The sequence below is a fragment of the Lonchura striata genome, chromosome 5 (assembly GCF_046129695.1).
Source record: "Lonchura striata isolate bLonStr1 chromosome 5, bLonStr1.mat, whole genome shotgun sequence".
In the NCBI taxonomy this organism is placed as follows: Eukaryota; Metazoa; Chordata; class Aves; order Passeriformes; family Estrildidae; genus Lonchura; species Lonchura striata.
In genome coordinates this window covers 53,949,967-53,963,726 of record NC_134607.1, presented here as the reverse complement: position 1 = coordinate 53,963,726, position 13,760 = coordinate 53,949,967, and the positions used below count along the sequence as shown (strand labels likewise).

At 35.9% G+C, this 13,760-nt stretch overlaps 1 protein-coding gene across 4 annotated transcripts in view; it reads left to right on the top strand.

Moving 5' to 3' along the window:
• TMCC3 (transmembrane and coiled-coil domain family 3) overlaps positions 1-13,760 on the top strand; it is a 133,111-nt gene that overhangs the window by 108,339 nt on the left and 11,012 nt on the right. The window lies entirely within an intron of this gene.

Genomic DNA, 13,760 nt, shown 5'->3' with positions numbered 1-13,760 from the left:
GTCATATTTGCATGGAAGGTTTTCTTCCAGTGGAAATCACTGCAATTCATTGAAGTTTGTTTCCTAGAGCATTTTATGAATGTGTGCATATCTAAAGAGTTCCTCTCTAGCTGAAATAGAATAAAAGACATTCAGGCATTTTTGACTTGCTGAAAAGTTAGGTAATTTTGGATTTCATTTACCACCTAATCTTCCCCCCCCGCCACCCCCAAACTTTTGTTTTATTATAAGTAATGATAAGTCTACAAGAGCTAATTTTTAAAATCAGTTTCTGTCCCAATTGATGTGTTTCTTCCACTTGCTTACCTGCAGGGAGACTGCTTTTGATTGTACTGTAAATAGCAAGAACTAGTGGACTTAGGCTGAAGTAGCTTTCTTTGCAGTTTGCATTATGACTTCTTAAAGTGATTTGTGTTTCTCAAACCTGTCAAGTAACTGACTACAGGAAGTGAGTGTATTTGTCAGTCTCCTTCTTTAGGAAGAGAGTCTGGAAAATTATTTTTCAACACATTACACTGTTTAGAGTATTAACTCTCTGTGTGTAATTAGGCTAACATAATTTGGCATAATCTCATAAGGGGCATGTTTTTGAGGGTTTAATAATGGATATAGATCTTCATCTGTCTGCTGAAACCTCTAAAAATCTGATTTATTAATGGTACTTTTTTTTAGGTTAAAATTATTCTAAGCATATGACCGAGAGAGATAAAGGGAAAAAATATTTAGGCAATTTTCTAATGACTTGATCAAAATGAGCACTTGTGGTTTTGCTTTGCTTTTCCACTGTCATGGAACGAGATCTCGTGTTGAATGTTAGGCTGTTTACAACAGGGTTCTGGAGCCTGTAGCCAAGCACAGCTCCCTGCTAAGGTGCAGAGCTGTGGCTCAGGGCAGAGCCGGTAACCATGGTGGGACTCCAAGGACAGCATGGCTCTTATCTGCTTCCTTTCCCGCTGAACTCTGCTTTGTTCCTTTTCATCTGTGCTGTTGCTATGACTGAATATGGTAATATGTTTATAAGTCTTTTACACCAAACCATGTGATTAAGCATATCCTCTTGATTGTCTGAATAGAAACTTGAGAGAAAAAAAAAAGAATCAATTTAGAAAGTTCAAAGGAGAGGGAGTGAGGCAAGCAGGCAGACTAGGAGCAGAATATTGATTTCAGTTTCATTCTAATCAAATCATATTGGTGAATAGGCCTCTAACATCACCCTAACTCTAAAAATAGAAAAATCTAATATGAGTTTAATATTTAGGAGCTGACTTTAAGAGAAAATTGGCAACTAGCATTTATGTCTGTGCTTCTGAGGAAACCCTGTATGTTTAGTTTAACACATACTATTTTCTGGTGATAATTTTTTAAAAATTCTTTGAATTAAGATTACAAACTGCTTTAAAAAGACCATCAGGTGTATTGCTGTAATTAGTTTAATATTGTCTTATTATGGTGTAATAAAATTATATGGAGAACTTCTGTATCCTGCTTTAAATTGTTCTGTTGTGCTGTCTTCAAGGAGCATGGGGAAAGAACTTATTTAGGCTGAGCAGCCTGTTGCTTCATACCAAAAATTGACAAGGAGATAAGAGCAACAGTTCGACCATTGCTTGATAGAGGCTCTCCCAATTCCCTGTGGTTAGGTAGGAGAGGCAATGGCTTTCAACAAGATGAAAATAACTCTTAAAAATGCTCTGAAATGTCTTCTATTGTTTTCATACACTTGGCACGGAAGTTGATGGGTGAGCTCTGTAACTCTATTTGTGGGACATGGATGGTGATTATGGGACAGTTCAACCAAGCAAAAAAGCAACAGCCTAAGCCCCTGTTTCAGAAATGCTGCCCTGGTCTGGCTATTATGGATTACAGCTGTATAAGAATCTGAAGCACCTATGTGCTTAATGAAGTTTTTCTTAGATATTATATTAATAACTTCTGTTATCATCTCTGCTTAGACCTTATAAGTAGCTTTATGTTTCTTTATAGCACATGAAGCTTGCCAGCAGTGCTGAAAGAGATTCTTGAGTAAAACAGGTGTGTTCTAATACCTAACCTGGAAATGGTGGGGTTTATCTTATGTGTTTATAGCAGTTGACTTACCCATCTTTATAGATTTAATGATGGATGTTACTGAAGGTTTAGCAGTTCTATTTTAAGATTGTATTTTAATAATTAAGCAGTATCAGCTGTTGTGTCGAGTATTCACGTAACCTGAAATGTATGGATTCCATAAAAACGTGCTTTTAGAGTTCAGAGTACCCAGACTAAACATTCATTATTTGTGTCATGTAATATAAATTATCACTACTTTTTAAAAAGAAAAATTGTTCTGGGATAGTCATAAGAGCCTTATAGAAGGAGATAGATGAAATTAGGCTGTATTAATGCACAGATTGGCAATTTCTGTAAATCTTGGCAAGTATTCTACCAGGTAAAATATATCCCAGATTAAAAAACATGATCAAACTGATTTAAGATTAAAAGATGCAGTTGCTACTATTAGTTGAGCAAAAGCAAAAAGAGGAAAGATTCAAGAAAGAAAAAAGTGCAAACTAAGAGTATGAATAAGCACATAATTGTTAATGTAGATACTATTTCTGTAGCAAGCTATAGTTGTTTTTATTTATGTAAAGTTGACTCTACTACAATATTCTAATGACAATATTAATGTTTCCTCTTCCAAATAAATCTTACTGGTTCTCAATGAGAAGAATTGACAAGTTTTGTCTTTAGATTCTAAATTGTGACATGTGGCCATATAAACATCTTGGTCAAGTAAACCACTCTGAACTTTAATAATGTTTCTACAAATGTTATTTGAAGAGTAATTTTATAATTTTCTGAGAGACATTATCCCTATGAAACATTTCTAGTATTGCCCTATTCAATTAAATAAATAATCCTTGTGACACCATCACATCCTTTGTAGTGCTAGAATGAAATACCTAAGGTAATGATGTTGTGATCCAAACTAAATTGTGACTCTAAAAGCATTATCAAGATTTTAACCCCCTCTGTCCTCCTAGGGAGAGTTTGAACAAAATAAAAAAACATAAGAGACTTGAATATGAAGGATATGAGTCTAAAACAATTATCCCGAGGCAAGAAATTACAGTAGGAACAATACAGGCTGCAAAGTGGCTTGCTTGTTATGTATAGTGGCTTGCTTGCCAATTTCTTACATGAATCTTACTCTTGCTGGTGCATTGTCGGTGTTGCCTTTTCAGCCCTGCTATCTCCTGAGATAGTTGTTTACTACATCTATGCCAAATTGAATTAAATTTTGCACAAATATATTAATGAAACAAAGAAGTTACATGACATTGATCTATAATATTTTCTCTATCCTCTCAATACAACAGATAGCAGGTAAGAAAAGCAGGTTTCATTTTCCTGTGTTAAATTACTTTTGTATTAGCAACATGGTTTTAACATATTAAGAGATAGCAAATTCTAAACAATTTTTCCTACTGAATCTATTCTGTTTTAAACAATTTAATGTGCTGTGCAACTGTACAGTTTCTGAGCACTTTCCATTAATCTGCTAAGCAAAGTCACTACTGTTTCTTGCCTGTGCTTCTCATCTTGCAGTTCTCGCTTTGAGAATGGTTTTTGTGTTGGATGGCAGAGAGAAAGGAATGGGGGTTTTGTTTGGTTTTGGATTGGTTTGTTTATTTATTTCGTTTATAAACAGGGAATTTATGACTAAAATTTTATGCATAATACACATTCTGCTGTATATTTACACTACATGAGAAGATGTTCAACAAATGTTCCCTGTAGTTAAGAGTAGAGGGCAGTGAGCTTTGTAATGAGCTTTTAGAATCAGCAGGACTTCCTTCTGCAAAAGTTCATTCTACCCTTGACATTTTAGTTCTGGCAAAACAGAAATAAGTGTATTTTCAGTTTGCAAACATGTCTTAGGGGAAAAGTCTGCTTTCAATTGCTAGCACTACCATGGCAAAACATAATGGTTGCTATACAGGCATCTTTAAAATTACATTAGAGGATTTGTACTATACAGTAAAAATGTAGTGAATCTTTATTAAAGGCAGTTGCTTAAAAAGAGTGGGGGTTTTTGTCGATAAAAATTTTCAAAACTGTCATTTAACACTCTCCTTACAACTAATATCGTGTCATAAACTGGGTTAAATTATTATTCTTATCTTCCAGAAGAATCTGAATTGGTTTCTCTAAGTAACTCAGTTTAATAAAACTCACTGATTGGGGAAATGTGTTCTCAGAATAGGAATATTTTTAGATAAAACTTTTACTGTAGAGTTTTATTTCTCACTAATTGGATGAATCTCATTTATGTTTTTTTCAGTTAGACAAGTGTTTTGAATTTTGGGTTTTTGATTAATAGATGTTATGGATTTTATGGAACTTTTCTACAACAGAGTTTCTTTTATGGGTTGAGATTTTTGTGTGATATTACACAAAAATGTGTAATAGTGTTTGATGTGTATTAGTATTTGAAGTGTAAAGTATATACAAAAAATTGAAAGGAAAAATGGAGTATAAAGATGACTCATGACTAGGTACAAATAGTGGATTAATTCTATAAAATCAATACAACAGTCTTAGCTGAATTTTGTTCAGAGAGAATAGACTGACAGAAAGGTTTCTTATATTATTTAAAAGACATACCCTCAACCTCTTATGGGGCTGATTCATGCAAGTACCAGCTCATAAACATTTTAAACAATTATATGAGAAATGTCAGCATCATGTGCACAAGAGAACTTGTTTCTAGAGGGTGCACTGGCTGAAGCACTACTTTGATGTATTGTTATAATGTGCACATGGAGCCTCTTTAAAGAAGAGGATTTAGGGTTATCTGCTTGTAGAGGCACACTCCTGTTCATGAAGTGTTCTGTTTGCATCTTTTTGCTGGAAAAGTTGGGTTTTTTTGTGTGAATTCAGAGTTGATTGTAACTATTTGAGTTGATTGTTAGGGTAATCTTAAAACACCATGCCAAGAACAGGTTCTCCAGAAGGTGCACAGCAGCTGAAACACTGCATGGATATGACATTTTCTGTGGGCTAGTACTTACTTATAATAACAATAACTTTATGTATATTTTACAAAATGTTTTTAAAAGCATATCTTTACACATGTATATTTATATAAATAAGAAAATAGTAAACATACAAATAATATTTGAATGCTTTCTCCATAATGAGGACAACTGTAGATCTATTCATAAATGGAAAGCATCACTTGTGACACACTTTAATGGCATAGTCACAGCATAGTTTCTGTTTTTCAAAACAATATTTTTGATATTAACTTGAGGGACAAAATTTCATTTTCTTCCAGGAGGAAGTTATGCAAAGAGCAGAAAAATGTAGTTCTGTTGCCTAATGCTTTATATTGCCTCTTCAGTGAAAAGAAAGGAAAATGGGTTTTGCTATTTTAAAAATGAATTTAAATAACAAAATGCTTTAAAGTTGTGTTGTTGTGATCCACAGGAGGTTAAATCCATTGACTCTGCAGAGAATTGCGGTTCTTAATGCACTGCAATTAGGATGTTTTCTCCAGAGTTAAGTCAGAGCAGTGTTAATCAGTTGTGTATAGTGGCTTAAAATACCATTATTGCAGCAGTGGTATTAAATAATAAATGACTTGCATAATATGCATCTGTGTGATTCAAATTTTGATTTTCTTTATTTTGCCCTATGAAAGAAGGAGTTTTTTAAAGTAGTTTTTTAAATGAAACTTTTTCTTTTCTGGGCATTCTTCCTTTCTTTTTGGTTGTTGTGGGTTTTTTTTTTTTTTGTGTGTGTGTTTTGTTTTTTGGTTTGAGTTTTTTTTTTTGTTTGTTTCTTTCAGATTTTGTAGATCATGAAGTATGGCCAAAGTTTTTGATTTTTAGTGGCTCAATCTTCATGCAGTTCTCTGCCTTTGGGGTTATTTGTGGTTTGGGTACAAATACAAGCCTTGGATGGAGCCAAAAGATGCATTGGTATGTGTAATGTGGCAAATAGTGAAAGTGTACTTGTGTATATAAGTAATGAAGGTTTGATAAAATAAAGTTGTTTTGTCAAGAGATATACTACTTATTGTGGAGAGGTAAATAAGCTGCTTAGTCATGTAATGTAGTAAAGACCCTATCTTTTGATTAAACCTTTTATATAAAAAAGGAACTAAAACTCCTGGATATAGGCAGAACTGCTAATGTAAAAGACATGTATTTTTAATATTTTACTTTATCAGCCCAGCATGGAGAGATGCAGGGCAGGGGGAAATGGCAAGCTCTTTTAAGTAAGCAACTCAGTTCACGTACAGGACAAGATGTGATTGTTTATATGCTCAGGATGTGCTGCTGCTGTACTAACGCAAATGAAAAGATAGTATGCCTGGTGGAACTATTGTTCTCTTGTTTATAAACAGAAGTTTTGCCATGGTTTAAACAATCAAAATCTCCAAGTCTTGAGTATTTTGCCTGTCTGTATGGATTTAGAGTGTTTTGTCTCTCAGTGGTAATACTTCCAAAATTCCCTGCTGCTGTAAAGCCTTAATGTTCCCTTTACAAAACAGGTCTTATGTAATGTTGCCAGCTCAAAGTAATAAAAGTCACGAATTAGGTAGACTAAAATCAGCATTGAGCTGTGGGGTTGATATTTGTAAGTCTGCAAATTGCATATTTAAAATTGCCTTAGAGTTGTCTTTATTTTGGGGCAAAGGAGGACTTGGTTGATTGTTGACTATGAAGTTAGATGTGAGAGTTATTTCTCTGTAACTGAAGGCAAAAAAACTTCACAGTATTTCCTGGAATTTTCTTGTATGATTGTATAATTCCAGGAACTAGGATTTCAGAAAATGCTTAGACCATCTGAATAGCAATGAAATTAAGAGTTGACTGTAAGAGCCAGGTGGAGGGAGAAAGTGACCTGCTGCAACCTTATCAGTGTGGAATAGTTTGTGATGAGAAGTTTGACAATGCAGTGATACAAAGGAAAGCACACTCTAAATCACAAGTGGTGAGAGATCAGAAGCATATCTGTAACTATGAGAAGTGATTAGTCATAACAGGTATGTAGCTGTTCATGGAAAAGGATTTAGTAATTGAAAATGTGTAGCAGGCTGGCTTTTCACAGAATGTTTCACAGTAGACTGTAAAATTTCATTATTGCCATCTATTCAGACATCTTTAGAAAAAGAAATCTTAATACTGAATGGGAGGGGAAGAAAAGCTGAGAAGGGGAAGGGAGAGCACCTATTAGAAACACTAAAAGTTAGTTGAACAATTAATGTAGAAGGGATACAAAATATCTGGCATCACTCTTCATGTCAGCCTCACACTGTTTCTTTGAGGGATTTGTGCTGGGGAAAGGCACTCTCCTTCATGGGATATGGGAGTGCAGGCTTCTTACAAGCACTGCTTGATGGAACCACCCTTTGAGCACCTGGAGCTCTCAAGCAATTCCTGCAATTCCTGATGTTGCCGTGTAAACCTGAGACATAAGGAACATGCATGTCAGTTACCTTTCTTTTGATCTGAGTTAGGAGAAGGTATTTTATTGACTTGTTTTTAATTAATGGTGCTTATCTAAAGAGGAAGACTGATCTGAAGCAAAATAGTTAACAAAGGGGTGTGGAATCTACCTTTTGCCTGCTTAAGAAACTTAAGCTTAGTAAATGTGAGTATTGGTTTATCACTGTATTTTTTCTCTAGCCAGGACAGTGATGTTTATTCTTTTTTTTCTTCACATGATTGCTGTACAGTAAATTGAAAGTAACTTGCTTTCATATAGAGGTATGTTTTTTTCAGATTTCAGTGTCTAGGTACAGAAGTTGTTTGTATTGGAACCAGTTTGCTTATGTCAGTTTTGTGCTGCCAAAAAAACTTGGAACTGGACTGAGTGTGAGTTATGATACTGGAGACTTTTCAGTGGCTGTTCTTGGGTTCTGAAGGAGCTGGTGTTACCAGTGAAGGAGAAATCTGCCTCTTCCCCCCATTGTTCTCTTCTCCCATCGCTCTAATATGAAATAGTACCATATCTAAATACTTATTTTCACACAAGCTGTGACCAAGAAAATTTGGCTTTAGTTTAGTCCTTTAAATAGAAACTAGAGAAAAGGTTCTTTCTGGGTATTTCTGGTTTGAACTGAGCATGCCTATAAGATTTGAGGCAAACTAACTTTTGTGTGAAGTTGACTGTTTGGGTCACAGGTTATGCACGAGTATTTGGCCGTGAACAGATTAGATCAAGAGAGTAAAAGCTGTATTTCTCATTACACCAGAACTTCAGTGCATGTGCTTTCTTGCACTTGCTTTCTGAAGAATTTGTTTTATAGCATTTTTCAACTTTGAGTGGTTTTTTTTTTTTTATTTGTTTGGGTTTCTTTCACTTAAAAATTGTAAGTACATGTATATCTTTCTTGAGGTGCCTGTGCTTAGAGTCTCAACTCTGTGGTGCTAATGAATTAAAATAGAGGGAAAGATAGGTGATCAGACTGACCCTGAGAAGACCTGGATTCAGGCTGACGTCTTGCCTAGTATGCTTAGTAGTTTAGTCTATATCTGAGGCCTTGCTTCAGTGTCTTAGTAGAGCAACTGAATTTTTATATTTACCAGACCTTCTTGGCATAGTGCAGAAAATTTTCAAAAGGATTCAAATCTCTAGAGCCTACTCTGCCCCTGTATGATACCTTACTCATGGAATGGCCTTGAAGTTTCCCAGCCTTTGAATATTTGTGAAAAACACCAATGATTTGGTTTTTAAAATTTTAGAAGTTTAATAATAATAAAATGGTTACAAAAATAGTAATACAATTAGAGTAATAAAAATTTAGAGTTAGGACAATTACAAGACCATAAAAAACAAAGAATTACAGATGTCCGGATGTTTTTGGGCACTGAGCTGCCAAAAACATGCCTTGTGAACAAAGGAATAACCCTTAAAAGCAATAGCCTGTTGCATATTCACATATTTCATACATGATGTATAAATTCCTTGAAAATTAAGAACTTTTCTGGTTTTTGTCAAATTCTTCCCCTTAATCCTGGTGGTTTCATAAAGATGGAGAGAAGGTGGAAGAATGTTCATCCTTTCCAATAAGGAGGCTGTAACTCTTTATGTGCCCTTTTGCTGTTATCTCTGTGTGAAGAATTTCTTGATTATCTCATCTCTTTCTTGAGCTAGTTAAAAAGTATCTTACATAGCACAGTTTCTATTTTAGCATTGTGTTGTAATCTAAAAATATATTTAACACACTACTTAAGAGAATTAATACAGCACAACTTTCTAACATTATGCATATAATATTCATTGTAATATTTGCAAAAAGCCAATCATAAAATATGCATTTTTCACATATTGAAGATCAGATACTTGCCAAAGGGCATCTGGGATTTCCTTTGATTCCTACCTGGAATAAACACCTATAGTGTGTTAGTGAGATGCCTTACAGCTTCAGTGTTTTTTTAAGGGGAGATAGGGAGTAAATAGGTAATAGAGGAACTATTGATGATGAAAGAAACACCTTCAGTTATTTGACTCCATCAGCATTTACCAGGTGGTCTCAGAAAAATCACCCAGGATCTTCCATTACCCCAGTAAGAAGTAGAAACACGTTGCTGACTCCCTCCATTCCCATATACTTTCAACCCTCTGCATGATTATTAGCATGGTATTCTGTGTGTAGGTACTTCTAGATATTACTATTAAGTAGCTCTGTAAAGAAACACAAGTAGAAGGTGTTCTGCTGTAACATACTGTACAAAAATGTTGGGGGCTGAATTTACCCAACTTAAAATGTTTTATGATGATTTAGTTCTATTTTAAGACTTCCATGAAGGATTTTTATGTGGGTTTTAGAAGGAACAGTGAACTTGAAAGAGATGGTGAAGGTCTCTCCCCAAATACATTTTTGCTTGGAAATATACTGAAAACTTACTAAAACTCCCTCTGCATGTTCTTTTACCCATTGGAACACCTGTGCTTCTGGCATATGCATATTTCTGATAAAAAGAGAATTGTTCCTGATGAATTTTGTTGCTATTACCAAATTCTAAGAGCTTTGAAGCTGACTTAATGCTATTTTGTATGCTCCTTATGGGATTTTTTTTCTAAGCATTCATCAGAAACTCTTTCAAGATAGACTTAAATTGTCATCATGAGCTTTTGTTTAGCTTGCACAGCTATGACTGGTGATGGTAATGAGGTGAAAGAAGGAAACACCTGTAAACTAAGCCTATTTAAGTAAGTAGATAATTTTATGTCTTCATGGTTTGTTTCTGTTAGTGAGACAACCCAAAAGTGTGGGCTTTCTGGAGCCTGATGCCTATATGCATCTGTCTTGTAGATGCTTTTTTTCTATTCACTATGGATTTTTTTCTCCCAGATGGATCCCACCCAGGATCTTTGCAGAAGAAATAAGGTCTCCTAGGTCTACTTTATATTTCCAATAAGAGGATACAATGAATAATCCCTATAGGCCATTAAATATGATATTTTCACCTGTTCAGCAGATCTTGTCCATGTGGAATCTCCAACAGTCTTACCCGTGGCATTGGAGAACATGGGTCCTACTGTGCTCTGGGCTCATTGATAGCATGGCCTGCAAGTCTGACCTTGGTGCTGCTTTTGCAGACAGTAAGTGAAGAAACAGGTGCATCATTGTGATGCCAATGAAATCTCTACCCTTGCTTCTGTGATTGGGTTTTCACTACAGTGCTCTGAATGCTTCTTTTTGAATGGCAGGCTGCCTATTACCCAGCCCTTCACTTTACATTTAAGACAGAAAGTAAACCTAACAATTCATATACAGGGAAGGGTTCCTAGCAGTGCTTCTGTGTTCATTGCACCAAGAAGTGATTTTCCTGTCCCTTCTGAAGCTCTGGACATGGCATGGTCAGGCAGCTGGAGATCTTCTTTATTCCCTGGGAAAAGGGGGACTGGGGCTTTATCTCTGAGAGTTACCTATCTAGTCATCTGTGATACTGTTCTTAAAAGCTCATATTCACTGTTTTTAAAAGTTCATATTTCAGCAGCACAAACATTACTATTAGTTATCAACTGGATTGTAGTAAAGTGTGCATTGAACTGCTCTATAAAGTGCAGTAGTCTCTCTACAAGCCCCAGGTGTCTTTTTTCAGGCTAACATCAGCTATGGCTATCCCAGGACCATATGCAAATTGGTTTTTTCACTGTTTTTTTCCTAGAAGAAAGATTTTGGGCATGTCTCTGGTATTTTCTCAGACTATGGGCCAGTGCTTTGACTTACTGTCTACCTGGTGGTACCACATGTCTCAGGACTGCTGCTTCTCATCTACTGTTTATGCCCAGCTCTCCATTAATTACCATAATATGAGATACATATGATTCTTTTTTCTTAAAGTGCTTCTCACTTACAAAAGGATGTTGGGCCTGCTACTGTATGTAAATGTATTTTTCTCTCAGCAATTTCTTTATTATTAACAGCTTGGTATAAACAGCTTGGTGGCACTGTGAGATGCTGGAGACCCAGGAGTCATAGAAGGAACCATTGTTGCCATCCAATGTAGGATGGCATTCCTCATTTCTCCCATAGCATAGCTGGAAGAGCACTCACACAGTTTGAAGACGATGTGCATTCAGTCTCCTGCACTGGGAGGATTTCAGCCTGCATCCCAGGAGAGGGCACTAGTACCTGCTGGGATGAGGAAGCATTTCGGATTCCTACTGTGAGTCTTGTGCTCAATGTAAACAGTGAGGCATTCAATACAACAGGAAGTGAAGCTAATTCTTCTCATCATAGAATGAGACTTGCAGGAAGAAGGATTTGGGGTAGGATTTGAAGATGGAAATCTGATGTCTTTGGGGTAGTATTTGTGCCGAGTTATAAAACAATCACAGATGGATCATCAAAGTAAAAGAAAGGTAAAAGGCCACTTGTCTAGACATACCTGACTCTCCTACTGTCTGCTTGCTTCTCATTTAAAATAACCAAACCAAAAACTCCAAGAAGCACTAAACCCCATGAAGCCCAACCAACCAGCCCCCCACCTAAACAAGAAATAACTCCACCCCTCCCCCCCAAAAAAGGTGTATTACATCAGCAGAGGATTTCAAGAGCCTCTGTTGCTTGACCCAGCCTTGCAACATGATGACAGAGGACACCTGCCATTTTGTCCAAATACAATCAGACAGAAAAATATGTTGGATATAACATTTTTGTACCCTTAGTGAGCTCTTAATCCAGTAAGTAAAAAACCCTACTGCTAGCAGTGTTTTGGGAATTTAAAACAATTCCTTTCTAAACTTTGCTGAATTTGAACTGACCCTATGATTTGTTTTATTCAGGAGCAGATTTGCCCCACACTAACAGATTTCCTCATATCCAAAAGCATGGCAACATTCAGCAGATGTATTCCTTCGATGCTATTGTTCTTTTTATCTGTATTGCCTTTGTGACCTTGAAGTTTCAGGAAGGCAGAGAAGGCTGACCAATAGAGAGCCCCATGAAGGAGAGGACATAAGGGAGGGGGATCTGGTTTGGGCTTGTATCCAATTATTACAATACATTTCTAGGCTGTTTTTTACTGAGGAAGTAAACACTGCTGTGTAAAGGTTAGATATAGACCCACCCGTTCCTGGAAGTTATGTACAGCTTGTACTGAGTGACATCAGTGATGGATCTGTTTTGTGTGTGTATACAATTCTGTGACTAATTACAGTATCATTTTGTGCCAAAGCTTATTAAAAAATATCTTAGGTTGTTTCAAGAAATTCTTGTATACTGAACATTTGGATCAATACCAGTTGTTTTAAACAAACTAGTAAGTGTAGATTTTTTGTCACAGCACTGGTTTAATCCCTGGGATAGAGTCTGAGTCTTAAAGGTCATCATTAACCAATATTTTCCTAAAGAAATTGTCAAGTACAGAATGCTTTCAATATGCACTTTTCAAGTGCCTTTTTTTTGGGTATTGGTGAATGTGAATTTTTAGGTTAGCTGGTTTGTGCCCTGAGTGGTGCAGTAGCAAAAGAAAAATCAAGAAAAATTCCCACTGTAATCCTTGGTAATCTATAATAATAATAATATAAATAAATAATATAAAGTAGTAGAGATGAATATAGCTTCTGCCTTGTTTCTGCAATGGTGTTGCCTGAAGAAATATATTGGTTCCCTCTGGTATGAAAGCTCTGAAAACCCATTATGTCTAGAGCATTTGTTAAGCAGTCTCTACAGACAAAACACTGTGGTAGCTGCAATGAGATGAACTTTCTTTGTCACACAGACTAAACCAAGATGATAAGAGGGATGAAGCTATTTTGTTTAGACCATTCTTCTCATGTGTTCTCCATAACTTTGACTTTATATAAGGAAACACTTTTAATGTTTTGTATCAGACTATCTTGCCTTTCTGTTGAGGAAGATAAAATTATCTGTTGTGGTCAGTGCTGTGACTGAGTTGCCTAATTGTTTTTGTTGTGCTTCCAGAGAGCATTTAATGTGTACAGAGCCTATACTTGACTGAATGCAGTTTTCTTTCCTGAGTTTCTCCCTTTAAATCCCACTGAGTGAACCTCCTATTAAAACTGAATTAGCACGGCAGATCAAGTTGTTGAGCACCTTCATCAAGCTGGAAAGTCAAATACAGGCCAATTCTTTCTCTGTGCTCTCTGCTTTAAAATACAGCTGTTGCTTCCATCTTGCAGCATACACTAAATTTTCAACAGCTTGCTTTCAGCAAGTTTTCCAAAAACTTGGAATTGTGGGAGGAATTTGAATGGAATGTATCAAAAAAGGCATTAACCTGGGAAAATAT